This window comes from Micromys minutus, assembly GCF_963924665.1.
Source record: "Micromys minutus genome assembly, chromosome: 6".
Taxonomy (NCBI): domain Eukaryota; kingdom Metazoa; phylum Chordata; class Mammalia; order Rodentia; family Muridae; genus Micromys; species Micromys minutus.
The window spans coordinates 27,400,579-27,414,730 of NC_137975.1; positions in this window are offsets into that span (position 1 = coordinate 27,400,579).

Here is a 14,152-nt window from a genome sequence, read left to right on the forward strand (position 1 = left end):
GTGTGTGTGTGTGTGTGTGTGTGTGTGTGTGTAGCCTGGGTGTCCTGGAACTCACACTGTAGACCAGGCTGGTCTCAAACTCAGAGATCTGCCTGTCTCTGCCTCCTGAGTGCTGGGATTGAAGACGTGTGTCATCACTGCCAGGTTAATTTTTTCATTATTATATTTATTTTTTCAGTGTGGGCAGTAGGGTGGGTACACATGCCAAAGCACAGTAATAGAAGTCAGAGGACATCTTGTAGAGTTGGCTCTCTCTTTCCATCGCCTGGATCCTTGGGACGGAACTCAGGCTGTCAGGCTTGGTGGCAAACACCTTTACACACTGAGCCATTTCTCCAGGCCCCTGTTTTAATGTTTAAATAATAAAAGCCTCCTCAATCTATCCTGAAAAAATTATAGAGGGCTTATTGTAAGTTTGTAATTAGACTTATTGTAAAGAACATTCCATAATAAACCAGCATATAGAACAGGAAACAGGAACTTAAAGTAGACACCTGAATCAGAAAATGTAGCACACACTTCTAATCCCCAGTTTTGTCTGTGATATTTTCATCCCCGAGGCTAAAGCAGGGAGATTTCAAGTTTAGGCTATCCTGGACTACATAACAAGTTCTGAGCCAGCCTGAAGACTTAGTGAGACTCCAGTGTGTATGTGTGTGTGTGTGTGTGTGTGTGTGTGTGTATGGGGGGGTGGAGTGTTTTGGGAATATTTCTCAGTTGTTAAGTTGGTGGGGTGCTTGATAAGTGTGATAACATACACAAAACCCTGGGTTCCATCCTTAGCACCCCCATAAAACTAGATATAGTGGCATATTCCTGAAGGATCAGAGTTCAAGGCCATCCTTGGCAACACAGTACGTTTGAAGCCAGCCTGGACTAGATGAGACCTTGTCAGAAAAGAAAGAAGAAGAGAAGAGGGATGGGACAGTGTGGGAAGCCACCGAATTCACCATTACAAGATGGCACCCAGCCCAAAGGGAGGGTGGCCAGTTTTGAGATAAACAACCTAGGTGCGCATGCACATATGCCTGTTTTGCTGACTCATGCTGACTCATTCTCTAGTCCCGAGTATGCTACTTAGGACACACAGAATGCACAAATCAGGTAGCGACACATTCCTCCTAAGCATATATAAGGAGGGTTGATTTCTGGGCTCGGGGTCTTTCGCAATAAACGCCTGTAGAAGGATCCTGTTGTGGCGCATCTTTCTTGCTGGCGAGATAGGCGATCGCTACAGAGAATGTACTATTTTGGGGTGTGGTAGGAGCTGTGACAGGGGGCCTGACTTGGGGAAGTGGGTTCTTAGGGCCTGTCTTTTCTAGACCCTCAAGCTCTGCATCTCTCAGTCCGTTGGCTCCGCCCACCGGTGTACCATGTTACACTTGGCTACAGGGCCACAGCAGTGAGCTAGGCAACCTTCACAGAAACCAAAGATGGACTCTTCCCTCCTTAAGTTGTTGTCTCAAGTATTCTGTGACAGCAATAGAGAGGAAACTACAGGAGCACCCAACTTCCTGTGCATTGTGTTTCCACCGGCCACAGGTCCTGCGGTTAGCTGCAGATCTAGTACACGCAAGTGTGGAATAAAGCTCGGAAGAGATACAAGAACCACTCTATTCTATTCCCTCTGTCATTAATGTGGGTTCTTAAAATCTGTGTGTATGTGTGCGTGCGCAACGCCTGTATGAAAAACACACCATAGGTGTCTGACAATGTGATAGTAAAAGGAAAATGAGCAGAAGTTGCTTTACAAAAAAAAGTAGGTTTTTTTTTTTATAAAGCAAATATAGATTAAAAATGTTTGGAAATATGTTTAATTCATCAGAAAATTGCCTTCTGTGGTGGCTAGAATAGGTTTGGTTATGGGAAAGCCTACTATTATGTGGTACAGCCTTATTAGAGTAGCCAGGTCTCTTGGGAGGAAGTGCATCACTGTGGGGGTGGGCTTTGAGGGAGAAAGTGCATCACTGTGGGGGTGGGCTTTGAGGGAGAAAGTGCATCACTGTGGGGGTGGGCTTTGAGGGAGAAAGTGCATCACTGTGGGGGTGGGCTTTGAGGGAGAAAGTGCATCACTGTGGGGGTGGGCTTTGAGGTCCTATGCTCAAGATCCTCCAGGTGCAGAGCTGAATTTCCTCCTGGAGTCCTTTGGGTCAAAATGTAGAATTCTCGGCTCTTCCAATGCCACATCTCCTTCACTGTCATGCTTTCTGCCATGATGATGATGGACTGGACCTCTGAACCAGTAAAGCAGCCACAGTTAAATGTTTTCCTTTATAAGAGTTGCTTTGGTCATGGCGTCTCTTCACAGCAATGAAACCCAAACTAACACTCTCCCATTTAGATTTCTATCGACCTCTATAATAGACCCTACCATTGTCCTCCTGTGAGTAGATCACTGAGGCCAGCTTGGTGGATACTGTTGACTGCTCAGAATCACATTCTTTGTCTAGAGCTTGCGGCCTCTCCTGACTACATCTTACACATGCTGATATTACATGCAACATGCCAGACATGAGAGACCCAACCCAAGGCAAGAAAGCTCAAAGAAGATGAAGCATACTAATTTTTCTTTTCATTGAATGTTTTGACTGCATTCTCAAAAATCCCAAATCGGAATACTTGCTAGAACCAACTTTTCTTTGCATTAAAGAATTAATTTACGAAGCGAAAGAATTTGCAAAGGTACAAACAGTAAGTAATATTCAGTCATAAACCTAACATGTTACATAATAGACGAGAACAAGAGTAACATTGTGGAAGAACATTCAGACCCTCTTAGCCCATTAGGTTCTTCATATGTTAATATCAAAGTGTGTGAAGAGCAATACTGTCCTCTGAACACTTTGTTTACCTGTCCCCAATAAATGTACTATTATTATATTAAAAAGCAAGAAAGAAGAAGCATTGTCCAGTACAGAATTTCAAAGTTTATGGAAGAACAATCGATTCAAATTTTCTCATTACTTGTACTAATAATATCAGTGTCCCTCCATAATACTGCTAAGTATTTTTCTTAATTTCTTGTTTATTTAGATGCTGGAGAAATAGCTCAGTGGTTAGGAACATGTACTGCTTTTGCAGAAGATCCAGTTTGATTTTCAGACCCTCCATAGGACAGCTCAAAACTACCTGTAACTCCAGTGCCAGGGGAATCCAACACCTCTAACTTCTGCAGAAGCCATGTTCACAAACCTGAATACACACACACACACACACACACACACACACACACACACACACACGCACAGTTAAAAAATAATACAAGTTAAAAATAAGTAAGTTGGGCTGGAGAGATGGCTCAGTGGTTAAGAGCACTGACTGCTCTTCCAGAGGTCCTGAGTTCAATTCCCAGCAACCACATGGTGGCTCACAACCTTCTGTATTGGGATCTGATGCCTTCTTCTGGTGTGTCTGAGGACAGCGACAGTGTACTTATATAATATATACATCTTATAAATAAATAAATAAATAAGTTTGCCCAATGCGGTAGTACATGCCTTTAATCCCAGTTCTCAGGGGTAGATGGATTCCTAAATTTAAGGCCAGCCTGGTCTACAGGGTGAGCTCCAGGACAGCCAGCACTACACAGAGAAACCCAGTCTCTAAAAATAAATAATTAAATAAAAGCGAAATTTATTATTATTGTGTGTGAGCTTGTGATTTGTGTGATTGGACACTCATGCCATGGTGCATATGTGGTGATCAGAGGACAACTTAGTGGTGTGTGTTCTCTCTTTTCACTTCAGGGATCAAACTCTCCCCACCCCACCCCAGCCCTCCCGATTCCATAGATCAAATGCTCACTCAGCCTCTTCTGCTGCCATTCCTCTCAGTCTTGGTTACCATTTCTTGTCGTCACTGTCATTGTGTTTGGAGTGCTGGTGGCCAAGTCTAAGTCCTTGCACATTCTAGGCAAGCAGCGTCTCCATTTGCAGCGTCTGTCCATCACACGCTCTCGCTGTCAGGTTAGCCTTGTTTCTGAAACCTATTATAGCCTCAAACAGCCAGGCAAGCATAGCTGACCACTGAGATACACATCCAGCCCTTAGTCTCTTACAATAGTATTTCCTCCCCCCTTGTGGGGGAGCAGTTAAGACTCTGACTACCTTGCTCTACTTTTAAGCAACTGAGGGAAGGCGGGGGCCTGGTTGATGAGTCTGCAGAATCAGCAAACCCAGTCAGATGCGGGCAGGTGAGTTAGGTAATTTAACTGCTGGGTTGGTTTTGCTGGGTTATTTAGGGAATTAGCACCAGATGATCTCATCTCCCCTCAGTCTCTCTGCACATATTCATCTGCAGATGAAATAGGACACTTGGCTTTCCTTGAGAACACTTAGGTAGTTTTGTTACTACCTGAGGCTGATGGAGGGCCCAGTGAACTTCTCCTTGGGACTAGCTGAGAGTCAGGAAATGGAAAATAGGTTGTCATCTTTTTTTTTTTTAACCTTTGGAGCATGAGCGATGAGGTAAGGTTTTCCTTATGTTTCGCACATAAGGAAATTGAGATAAATTACAACCGATTTGTGGCCCAGCTCCTCTGGTCCTACAGGATTGAAATCTTCATTTCTAAACTGAAAAGAGGATAAGAGTGGAAGTCCTTTGAAAAGCCAGTATCCTCTTAGCTGAGGTATTTCTGTGTCTCCCCAGAAATGATCCTGCAGGGCGCTAATGATACATAATCAGGTTTACAGAGAAATATAATTAACGTCATCTTGTTTGGTTCTGCTAATATAATTAGTGATCGTGCGGAGAAAAACACACTGTTGCTCCTCTTGTTTTTGAAAATAGAGAAAGTGGCACAGACCCCTTTCGGAACCTGGTCCACAGAACATCGGCACAGCACCAGGTTCACGGCTCGGTCCCAGTCCATTCAGAAAACAACTTACGGGCAATCAGCACAGAGAGAGGCCCCAGGAAGTGAGACATTGATACAGAGAAGAAAGCAAAGCCAGAATCATCAGCAACATAAACACCCACAACAAACATTTACCCAGAATCCATCACTGGAAACAGGATGAGGATAGCGGTGAAAAAAGCTAATAACCATGTTGCCCTCAGAGAGGCCATGGTGAGTTACAGGCCAAGGCATGAAGGTGACTCCCAACATGATATCCAAAGGTGAGATGCAGTGCCTACATTTTTCATGAATATTGGATTGTGGCTGAAAGGTCATTATGGGGTAGAACAAACGGTTTCATTGCCAGTTGGTCAGCAATATGAAATGCAAAGAAAACAGTATTTCTTATGAATCCCGGCCAGCAAGGCAAGCTTTGTGAAGGAGGTGGGGTTTAGACAGAGCAGGGCCCAGGAAGGCAGCCAGCAGCACTTTCTTTCCAAAAGGAGGAAATGTCACCATCGCTGGGAGTCACATGTAAGGCTCTGTTGGAACGGAGGGGAAAAGATTAAAGAAACTTGGAGAGTACCTCAGGTCCAGGTGGTCCAGGACAGTTCACACAGGCCAAGGCAAATGATACTGAAGATGTAACTCCAGGACTGAAGGGACTGATATCGGCAGAATTAGGAAGCAGTTCTGCTGAGCACTTCCTACCAGGCTTACTCTAAACGAGATTACTAGTCTCTGCTTCTTAGGTCACCTTTTTGAGCAAGATCCATAGTTCTCAGAACAATCTTAGGGTGAGAACACTCCAATCCTTCTTCCAATTTAAGCTGCCCTGGAAAGCAAGACCTATGGGGTTTGGAACCAGCACTGGGTAAGAGGTCTGCTCCACCTCACCCCCACTCCTTGCCACTGCTCTTAGCCTCCTTAGGGTTGGGGACAGTGGCGGAGAGGGACAGAGGCAAAGGTCACATCTGTAGCTTTCTTTGGTAGCCCGTGCTTGGCAGGCATTTGAATACCTCTGCTTCACAGCGCACATAAGTAAAGACTTGCTAACACCTTCTGTGTTCAATATGATACTGTTCCCTCGTGTGGCGTTCGTACAGGACTCTGTTATTGGATGGAAAGGCTAGCAGCTGCTCCCACTGAACTCTCTTCCTCCATGGCTCCAGCTCTGAGGGAGGGAGGCTCTAGCCTCAACTTTCATCCCATAGGATCCAGTTTCCTGAAAACATTTTCTGCCCCGAATGCTTATGTGGTCCATTGTGGTAGTGGGGCATCCAGCTTCCAGCCGGAAAATGAGATAGCAGCCCTCCCTTCTTGTAGTTAGAGAGCCAATGCCTAAATCAGGTCATTTGGTCCCCTTCCAAAAGAGGCCGCCTTTGATTTGGTGTGATAGAAAACATAAGGCTTCCTGCTCACAACAATTCTCTGCCTACCAAGAATCTTACAGCGGAATCTCTTCTTCCGGAAGCCGGAAATGGGTGATGGTACTGATCACTCTCAGTGTGCCGCCGCGGCTGTTTCTAGGTCTTTCGTTTGAGCATAGGGGCATTTGTTACCTATTGTCTACAGCTTTGAGGCTTAAGCTCAAGTTTTGAGGGGGAAAAAACCTCGCAATTTACCTGCCCGTGACGAGGCTACAACATTCATAGATGGGAAAGAATACAGTCTAGGGAGCTGGCTGACCTCTGCCCTGGGGTCTGGGACCGGGGGGTCCTGGTCCTTTCCCATAGGCCTTTGCAGAGCATCTTGAATTCAGCTTTGGCTTGCTGCCTGGTTCTCTGGCTTCCTAAACTGAGTTGAGTCTTGGTCTTAGGCCTGAAAGGCTGTGGTTTTGCCTGTGTTGTGAACAGCCTCTTTCCAGTCGTGCTGAGTCAGCCTTTCTCTGAACTCTGCATTAGGGAATCATCCGCATGCTTTCTTTTCTATCAGTCGCTTTATAGTATTTTCCCGAGAAGTTTAAATATGCATTTGTCCACCCAAATTTGGATGGTGCTACATTGTTTTCTAATGTCTATTTTAGGCCCATCGTCCCTATGTGCTGTCCTCAGAATGAGTGTGTGGCATGTGCTCTCCACGCAGCTAGGATGCACATCTGTACCACAGTGTGAAAGGGGCGGGCTTTCTCTCAGAAGCTCCACGTTTGACTTCTAACAGTCCAGGCTGCCATTAACAACCGCCTTGGTGTCTTTCCATTTTAGCTCCTATGTTTTCTTAAATATTCAAGTACACATTCAGACGCATTGGAGAAGTGTTTGTTGGTCATCAAAGACATACAATCAAACTTCATATAGGTTCAGGCTTCTGAAGATTCCAAACTGTGTCGCAATTTTTCTTCTTTTCCTAATGCTTTCTAATAGTCTCCCTTCTCCTCTCTCCCCACCTTTCTCTTCCTTCTTTTCTTGACAGGGTCTCTTCTGTTCCCCAGAATGGAACTTGTAATGCTCCTGCCTCAGCTTGCTGCATGCTGGGATGCCACATGCCAGTTCCAACAGTCTTACAAGTGTTTTTATTCAAATCCATTCAGCCCAATTTAGTTTTTCGCTTGTCAGATCATCATAAATACTTCTAAAAATAGTAAATGGGGATCTATAGTGTTTTTTAATATATTTATTTATTTATTTAATGTACATAAGTACACTGTAGCTGTCTTCAGACACACCAGAAGAGAGTATCAGATCTCATTACAGATGGTTGTGAGCCACCATGTGGTTGCTGGGAATTGAACTCACGACCTCTGGAAGAGCAGTCAGTGCTCTTAACCACCAAGCCATCTCTCCAGCCCATCTATAATGTTTTTAACTTCTTCTTTGTATGTTTTGTTGTTGTTTAAGAGACAGTTTTATTGTTAGCCCAGGCTGGCTTTGAACTCATTACAAGTCTTCTTCCTCAACTTCCCAAATTTTGGAATTCCAGACATGAATGCCTGGTTCTAATAACTCTTTATGTTTTCTCCATGTCTTTGTTTTTCTTATTCATAGACACACGTGCATACAGACACACATGCATACAGACACACACACAGTATTTCATGAGAGTTAATGCCATCTCTCCTAGAGCGGGCTCATTTGGTTTTGTCTGTTTATCTGTTGTCTATCCACTATCATCTCCATCGTCAATCTGTCTTTCTCCATCGTTTACTTTTCCTTCCCACTCCTGTGCTCATCGTCTACCCACTCCTGTCTTGTGCAGAGGATTTGCATCTACAATATGATATAGTTTTGTTTTCCTCCAGATTCATAACTATGGTTATAGATTAAAAATCATTGCTAATTTATAAAAACTGGGTTATATTTTACACAATATTCATGTGTGTGTGTGTGTGTACACAAGTTGGGATATGTTTGCTTATGTGGGTGTGTTGTGTTTGTGGGTTCACATGCACACATGTGAGTGTGTTCACATGAAGGTCAGAGGCCAACCTCACATGTTGTTACTCAGAAGCCAGCCACCTTGTTTTCTGAAATAGAGTCTCTGTGGGGCCTAAGGTGTACTAAATGGCATTACACTTATATCTCACAACTTTTCTTTCTAAACAACAAATTTCCAGAAAGATTACCATGTTTGTTGAAGACATGTGTGTGGCTTTAAATTGATAGTAATAGATTCCCTATCCAAGGAACTCAAAAAAGGTACTTAATGGTTTTTTCAAACAACATGGCCACTGTTGTTGTTTTATAGTCTAATGGACAAATAGGTGTAGTCTGTTGTTTTAAAGTGTATTTTCCTAATACCAGCAAGTCCGACTATAATCACCTGTGGTCCTTGGCATTTATGACTCTTCTGTACATGATATGGTCTCTGACCAGTTTAGAACAGGCATGGGTTCCTTTTCTATTAGAGATGTATACATATTGTAGACAATATACCTACAATATCAGGCATTGTAAATGTTTGCCTGATTCATTGTTTGACCATTTTGGTATGGGCTCCTTTCCCATAGTTTGTGTTCTTTATATATGTAGATACTAGTCCTTTCTTGTACATATTGAGAGTGTCTGCTTGCTCCACTGTCTCTCTGCTCTTGGTTTCTTTTAAGTTGGGGTTTTCATGTGCAGACACTAGGCTCTCCTGTTGTAATCACTGAGGATATGTCCTGCTCTATCTCTTATTTGCTGAAATTTTTTTAAAAATCTTTGGTTTGCAGTTTGCTGCTCAAAAGTCTTACTCAAGACAACTCAAAAGTCTGTGTTGTCAAATATGGCTTGAAAAAGAAAAAGTGGCATCTAGGTTTCTTACCTTAGTTGAGGTCTTCTGCTTTGAGTTCGTATCTTGTAGTGTAATGTTATGGGAGAGTTTTTTGAGGTTTATTCACCTAATTTGTATCAGTGTGTTGCCTCTATGCCCATCTGTAACACAGGTGTGTCTGGCTGAAATCAGAACGGGTCAGATTCCCTGGAACTACAGTTCTGGATGGTGGTGAGCCACTGTGTGGGATCGAACTAAACCTCAGTCCTCCTCAAGAGCAGCAAATGTAGCTGGGTATAGTGGTACACACCTTTCATGCCATCACTTGGGAGGCAGAGACTGGCAGATCTCTGCAAGTTCCAGGCCAGCCAAGACTACACAATGAGATCCTGTTTCAACTCCCCTACTCCTCAAAAATCCAAACAAACAAACAAACAAGTAAACAAAGCACAAAAAGTGCTCTAACCATTTGAGAATTTCTCCAGCTACCCACACACACCCCGAGTCTTGGCGGGTGCTATTGTTGTGTGATTCCCATAGTATAGCACAGGCTCCACCTATACACTTTTGCAGATGGAAGCCAGGCATGCCAGACAATTTTGGGGGGTAAGAGGGTGATCACATCTTTCCTAAAACATAAAAGGCAGTGTTTGTTGTTGTTTTCCTTGAAATATTAAAAAAAAAGTCAGAAGCTCTTGTGTTTTTTATTAAAAATTTTTATTAAGTTACTGACTGATTTCTTTGTAGTTATTTAAAAAACAACAACACAGAGGGTAGAGGGCTGAGGAGATAACTCAGTAGGTAAAGCTCTCTCTGTGCAAGCATGAAGACCTGAGTTCAAATCTCCAGAATCCATGCAAAGCTGAACACAATCTTGTGCATCTGTGATCTCTGTGGTTCTATGGCAGGATAGAGGGCAGGAACAAAAGAATCCAGAGACATCTGCACAAACAGCTGTGAGCAAGCAAGCCTGTCTCAAATGGACCAACACCCAAACTTCTCAGCTGACCTCTACATGTACTCAGTGGCTTACACCTACCAGAACACACACACTCAAATCAAGAGCACACACATGGTCACACAACATACTACACCCACACCCACACACACACACACAGAGAGAGAGAGAGAGAGAGAGAGAGAGAGAGAGAGAGAGAGAGAGAGAGAGATCCAGGTTTTGGGTGGAGACACACAGACACACACACCAGTACAAAGAGGATGAGAGAGCTCAGTTGATTCAGTGTCTGCCTACTATGCGCCTACTATGCACAAAGCCCTGGCTTCCATCCCTAGCACTTCATAAGCTGAGTGAAGTGTAAGTACACATCTGTAATTCTAGTATTTAGGAGGTGAGAGTAGTAGGATCAGAAGTTCAAGGTCACCCTCAGCTACCTAGGGAGTTTGTAATGGACCTAGGCTACATAAGACCCCCTCTCAAAAAGACACAGAATTGAAGAGATCACTTATGCTTTACCCATGTGTCCCAAGAGTAACACTGTACAACTTGAATACAACACCAGCATGAGAATATTGACTTTGTACCTCTACCAGTTTTACTTACATTCATTTGTGCCCAGCCATCTGGCTTCACGGATGCTGCATCTGTGGGACCATGTGTTTACTATGTTCAAGATGACACAAGAATTTCCGCCACAATGAGATCCTCCCATGATGCTCTTCTCTGGTATCTCTCCTAGATGCCCCAGTCCTAGCCCCTAGCCCTAAGGATCCCATCCCATCTCTGATTCTAACATTGTATCATTTAAGTGTCAAACACATGGAATTACATGTAGCTTTGGGGACTGGCCTTTTCCCTCTGCAAAACTCCCTGGTAATTCAGCAGGTGGTTGTTAACATTTGTTCTTCAGTTTTATAGTTGGGTATATTCCATAGTGATGATTATTTCAGCATTTGGCTGTTGAAGGCTATCTTAGCTGCACACAGGCTTCGGGTTGTTTTGTTCATTAGGAATAAACATTCTCTTACAGATTTCTGAGTGAACATTTATGTCTTTCAAATCCCTAGAAGAGAGGTTCAAAAGTATAATTGAATAATATATATGGTAATTGCAAGTTTAGTTTTATAAGCAAAAGAAGGGAAAGGAAGAAAGGAAGGAATGGAGGAAGAAAGGAAGAAAGAAAAAAGGAAAGGAAAGAAGGGAGAAAGAAAGTCCATTCCTGGGTGGCTATACTGTTTTGCATTCATACCAGCAATAAATTTTTTCCTTCCTTCCTTCCTTCCTTCCTTCCTTCCTTCCTTCCTTCCTTCCTTCCTTTCTTCTTTGTCTTTCTTTTCTTTCCTTTTGTTTTCACCCTTGCCAGTGTAGTGAATTATATTTGTTTTACACAAGGTCTCAATGTGTAACCCAGGTTGAAACAGGCGCAGCACAGGCTGGCCTCAGACTCAGGGGAATTCTCCTGCCTCAGCCTCTGGAGTGCCAGGCGAGCTGCTTTGAACTACCTCCCATATTTGCAGTCCACAGTCTGTTTACCAGAATGGGAGTCTTTCCTTATTTTCTGCCTGGACTTTTACTGTTGGATGTACAGGGAATTTTGTATACTCTTTGCCAGATTGGGAGTTTGGAAATCTTTGTTCCCAGTCTGGCTGATTTTTCTATGTTCTTTATACGGTCTCTAGCAGAATAAACTTTTAATTTTTATGAGATCCAGTTGATTAGCTTTTTTCTTTTCTCATATTTTTTTATGAGATCCAATTTTTTAATGTTAAATGTGAGAACTCTGTCTAGCCCTAAGTCCTAAAGACTTCTCGCTAATTTTTTTTCAAAAAGTTTTATATTTTACAGTTACATCTCCAGCCCATCAATACGATTTTTGCATAAAGTGTAAGATTTACATCCTTTTTTTTTCTTCTTTCCCCCTTTCCATTTGCTTCTGCACCACCACTGAATGGCCAGCCTCCTCCACAGTACTGCCTCCCCATTGCCCTGGTGGTCATTTGCATGGTTCCACGTGTGGGTTCTCCATTCTGTCTCTGCTCCCACAAACACCATACCCTTGTCGCAAAGTGCAAAGTACATCATGAGACCCTCTGCCAGGCACTGTGATCCTTCCCCATCTTTTTTTTTTTCTGGAGATTATTTTAATTGTTCTAGGATGGAGTCCTTTCAATATAATATTAAACCATGCCTTAAAGATATTTTATCCTTCTGATAGGAACTGAACTAAATCTGCAGATGGTTTGGGAGAAATGACATTCTCACTTTGTCTAGTCTCCTAGTCAAGGACCATAGCATGTCTCCCCATTTACTTAGGTCTCTCTGATCGGCATCAGTGCAAAGATGACGCATGAGTTTTGTTAAGCACCGCTTCACTTCATGTTTGGAGTGACTGCCAACAGTGCTGGCCTTTACATTTTGTTGGCTGATCTGTTCACTGTGCATTGGTGTTTTGCCTGCATGTGTGATGTCAGATCCCCTGGAACGGGAGTTATAGACAGTTGAGAGCTGCTATGTGGGTGCTAGAAATTGAACCTGGGTCCTGTGGAAGAGCAGCTAGTGCTCTTAAACCCTGAGCCATCTCTCCAGCCCTTGTTTGTTCATTATTGCTATACACATGTGCAGTTAATTTTGGGTATTGACTTTGCATCATGAGATTACCGTTAGGGTCATTTATTGGTTCTAGAAAGTTTGTTTGAGGGTAGAGTGACTGGGATTTTGTCTGTTTGTCTGTCTGTTTGGTTGGTTGTTTGGTTGGTTTTGTTTTTCAAGACAGGGTTTCACCTTGGCTGTCCTGGAACTAGCTCTGTAGACCAGGCTAACCTCAAACTCACAGAGACCTGCCTGCCTCTCTCTGCCTCCCAGGTGCTGGAATTGAAGGCATGCGCCACCATCACCTGGCTGCTGCTGAGGTTTTTTTAATGTGGAAAATGTTATCATCTATAAATAGGAATGATTGTATTTCCTCTTTTCCAACTTATGCTTTTAAGTTCTTTCTACCCCATGGCACTGACTCTAATTTCAAGTATTATGCTGAGCTTTACCAGTCGGAGGAGGCTACCTTGTCTTATTTGCATGTCTTAAAGAATGAGAACTTATTCTTTCACCCAAGTGATGCCTGTATGTATGTACGTGCACCGTGTGTATGCCTGGTGCTCTGGGAGTGGAGTCACAGATGGCTGTGACCCTCAGTGTGAGAGTGGAGTCACAGATGGCTGTGACCCTCAGTGTGAGAGTGGAGTCACAGATGGCTGTGACCCTCAGTGTGAGAGTGGAGTCACAGATGGCTGTGACCCTCAGTGAGGTGCAGAGAACCAAACCTGGGTCCTCTGAAAAAGCAGCAAGTATTATTAATCACTGAGCCGTCTCTCCAACCTGGATGTTATTGACTTGCACGTGGTTGTGTATTCCTAATCCATGAGTCTGGGTAGTGAGTTAACAAACTGGTATGTGTAAAGTACTTAGAACAACACCTGGCGTCCAGATAAACTGATGATACAGAATGGTGACAAAGCCATTACTGAATATTCTTATTTTAGATATCTCTTTCTTATCATTTGTTTCATGGGTTATGATATAAGAATGGATATCGAAATCAGGGAGGAGGTCGAGTTTCCCAGCAGGGACCACTACTAATGGGAGATGTGAGGATAGAGAGGAATATCCTGGAGTGAGTAGCCTGGGATGCCACCTGAGGCCATGGTAAAGTCTCAGCCCATGCTGGTGCTGAGGGCCATGTCTGGATGCATGGCCCTGTAGCAGCTGGGGTCCATGGCCCGTATCTCTTCCAAAGGCCATGCATGTGTCCCTAGTCTGGGCTGCTACCTGAGCTGTCCAAGGGTTGTGCAGAGCTGGTCACATCCCTCACTGGCTGCAGCCTGGTTAGCATAATAGATCAGGCCCTGGTGCATGGAAGTAGGTGAGCTGCCAAGGGCGTGAGATTGGGAGAGCATTAGCTTTGGGTGACCCAGCTGGGGCAGCCCTGATGGTGTGGTTGCAGAAGAACTGGCAGGCTAACCAACTCAGCTGCTACCCAGGCCCAGAACCAGTGTTGGCACAGCCCAGCATCTTCCCTATCCATGAACTGTTGGAGTCATGAAAGGACAAGCCCTATAGATCCAAAGCTGCAAGATCTCCATGACACAAGGCAACAAGAGTATCTGAGAGAA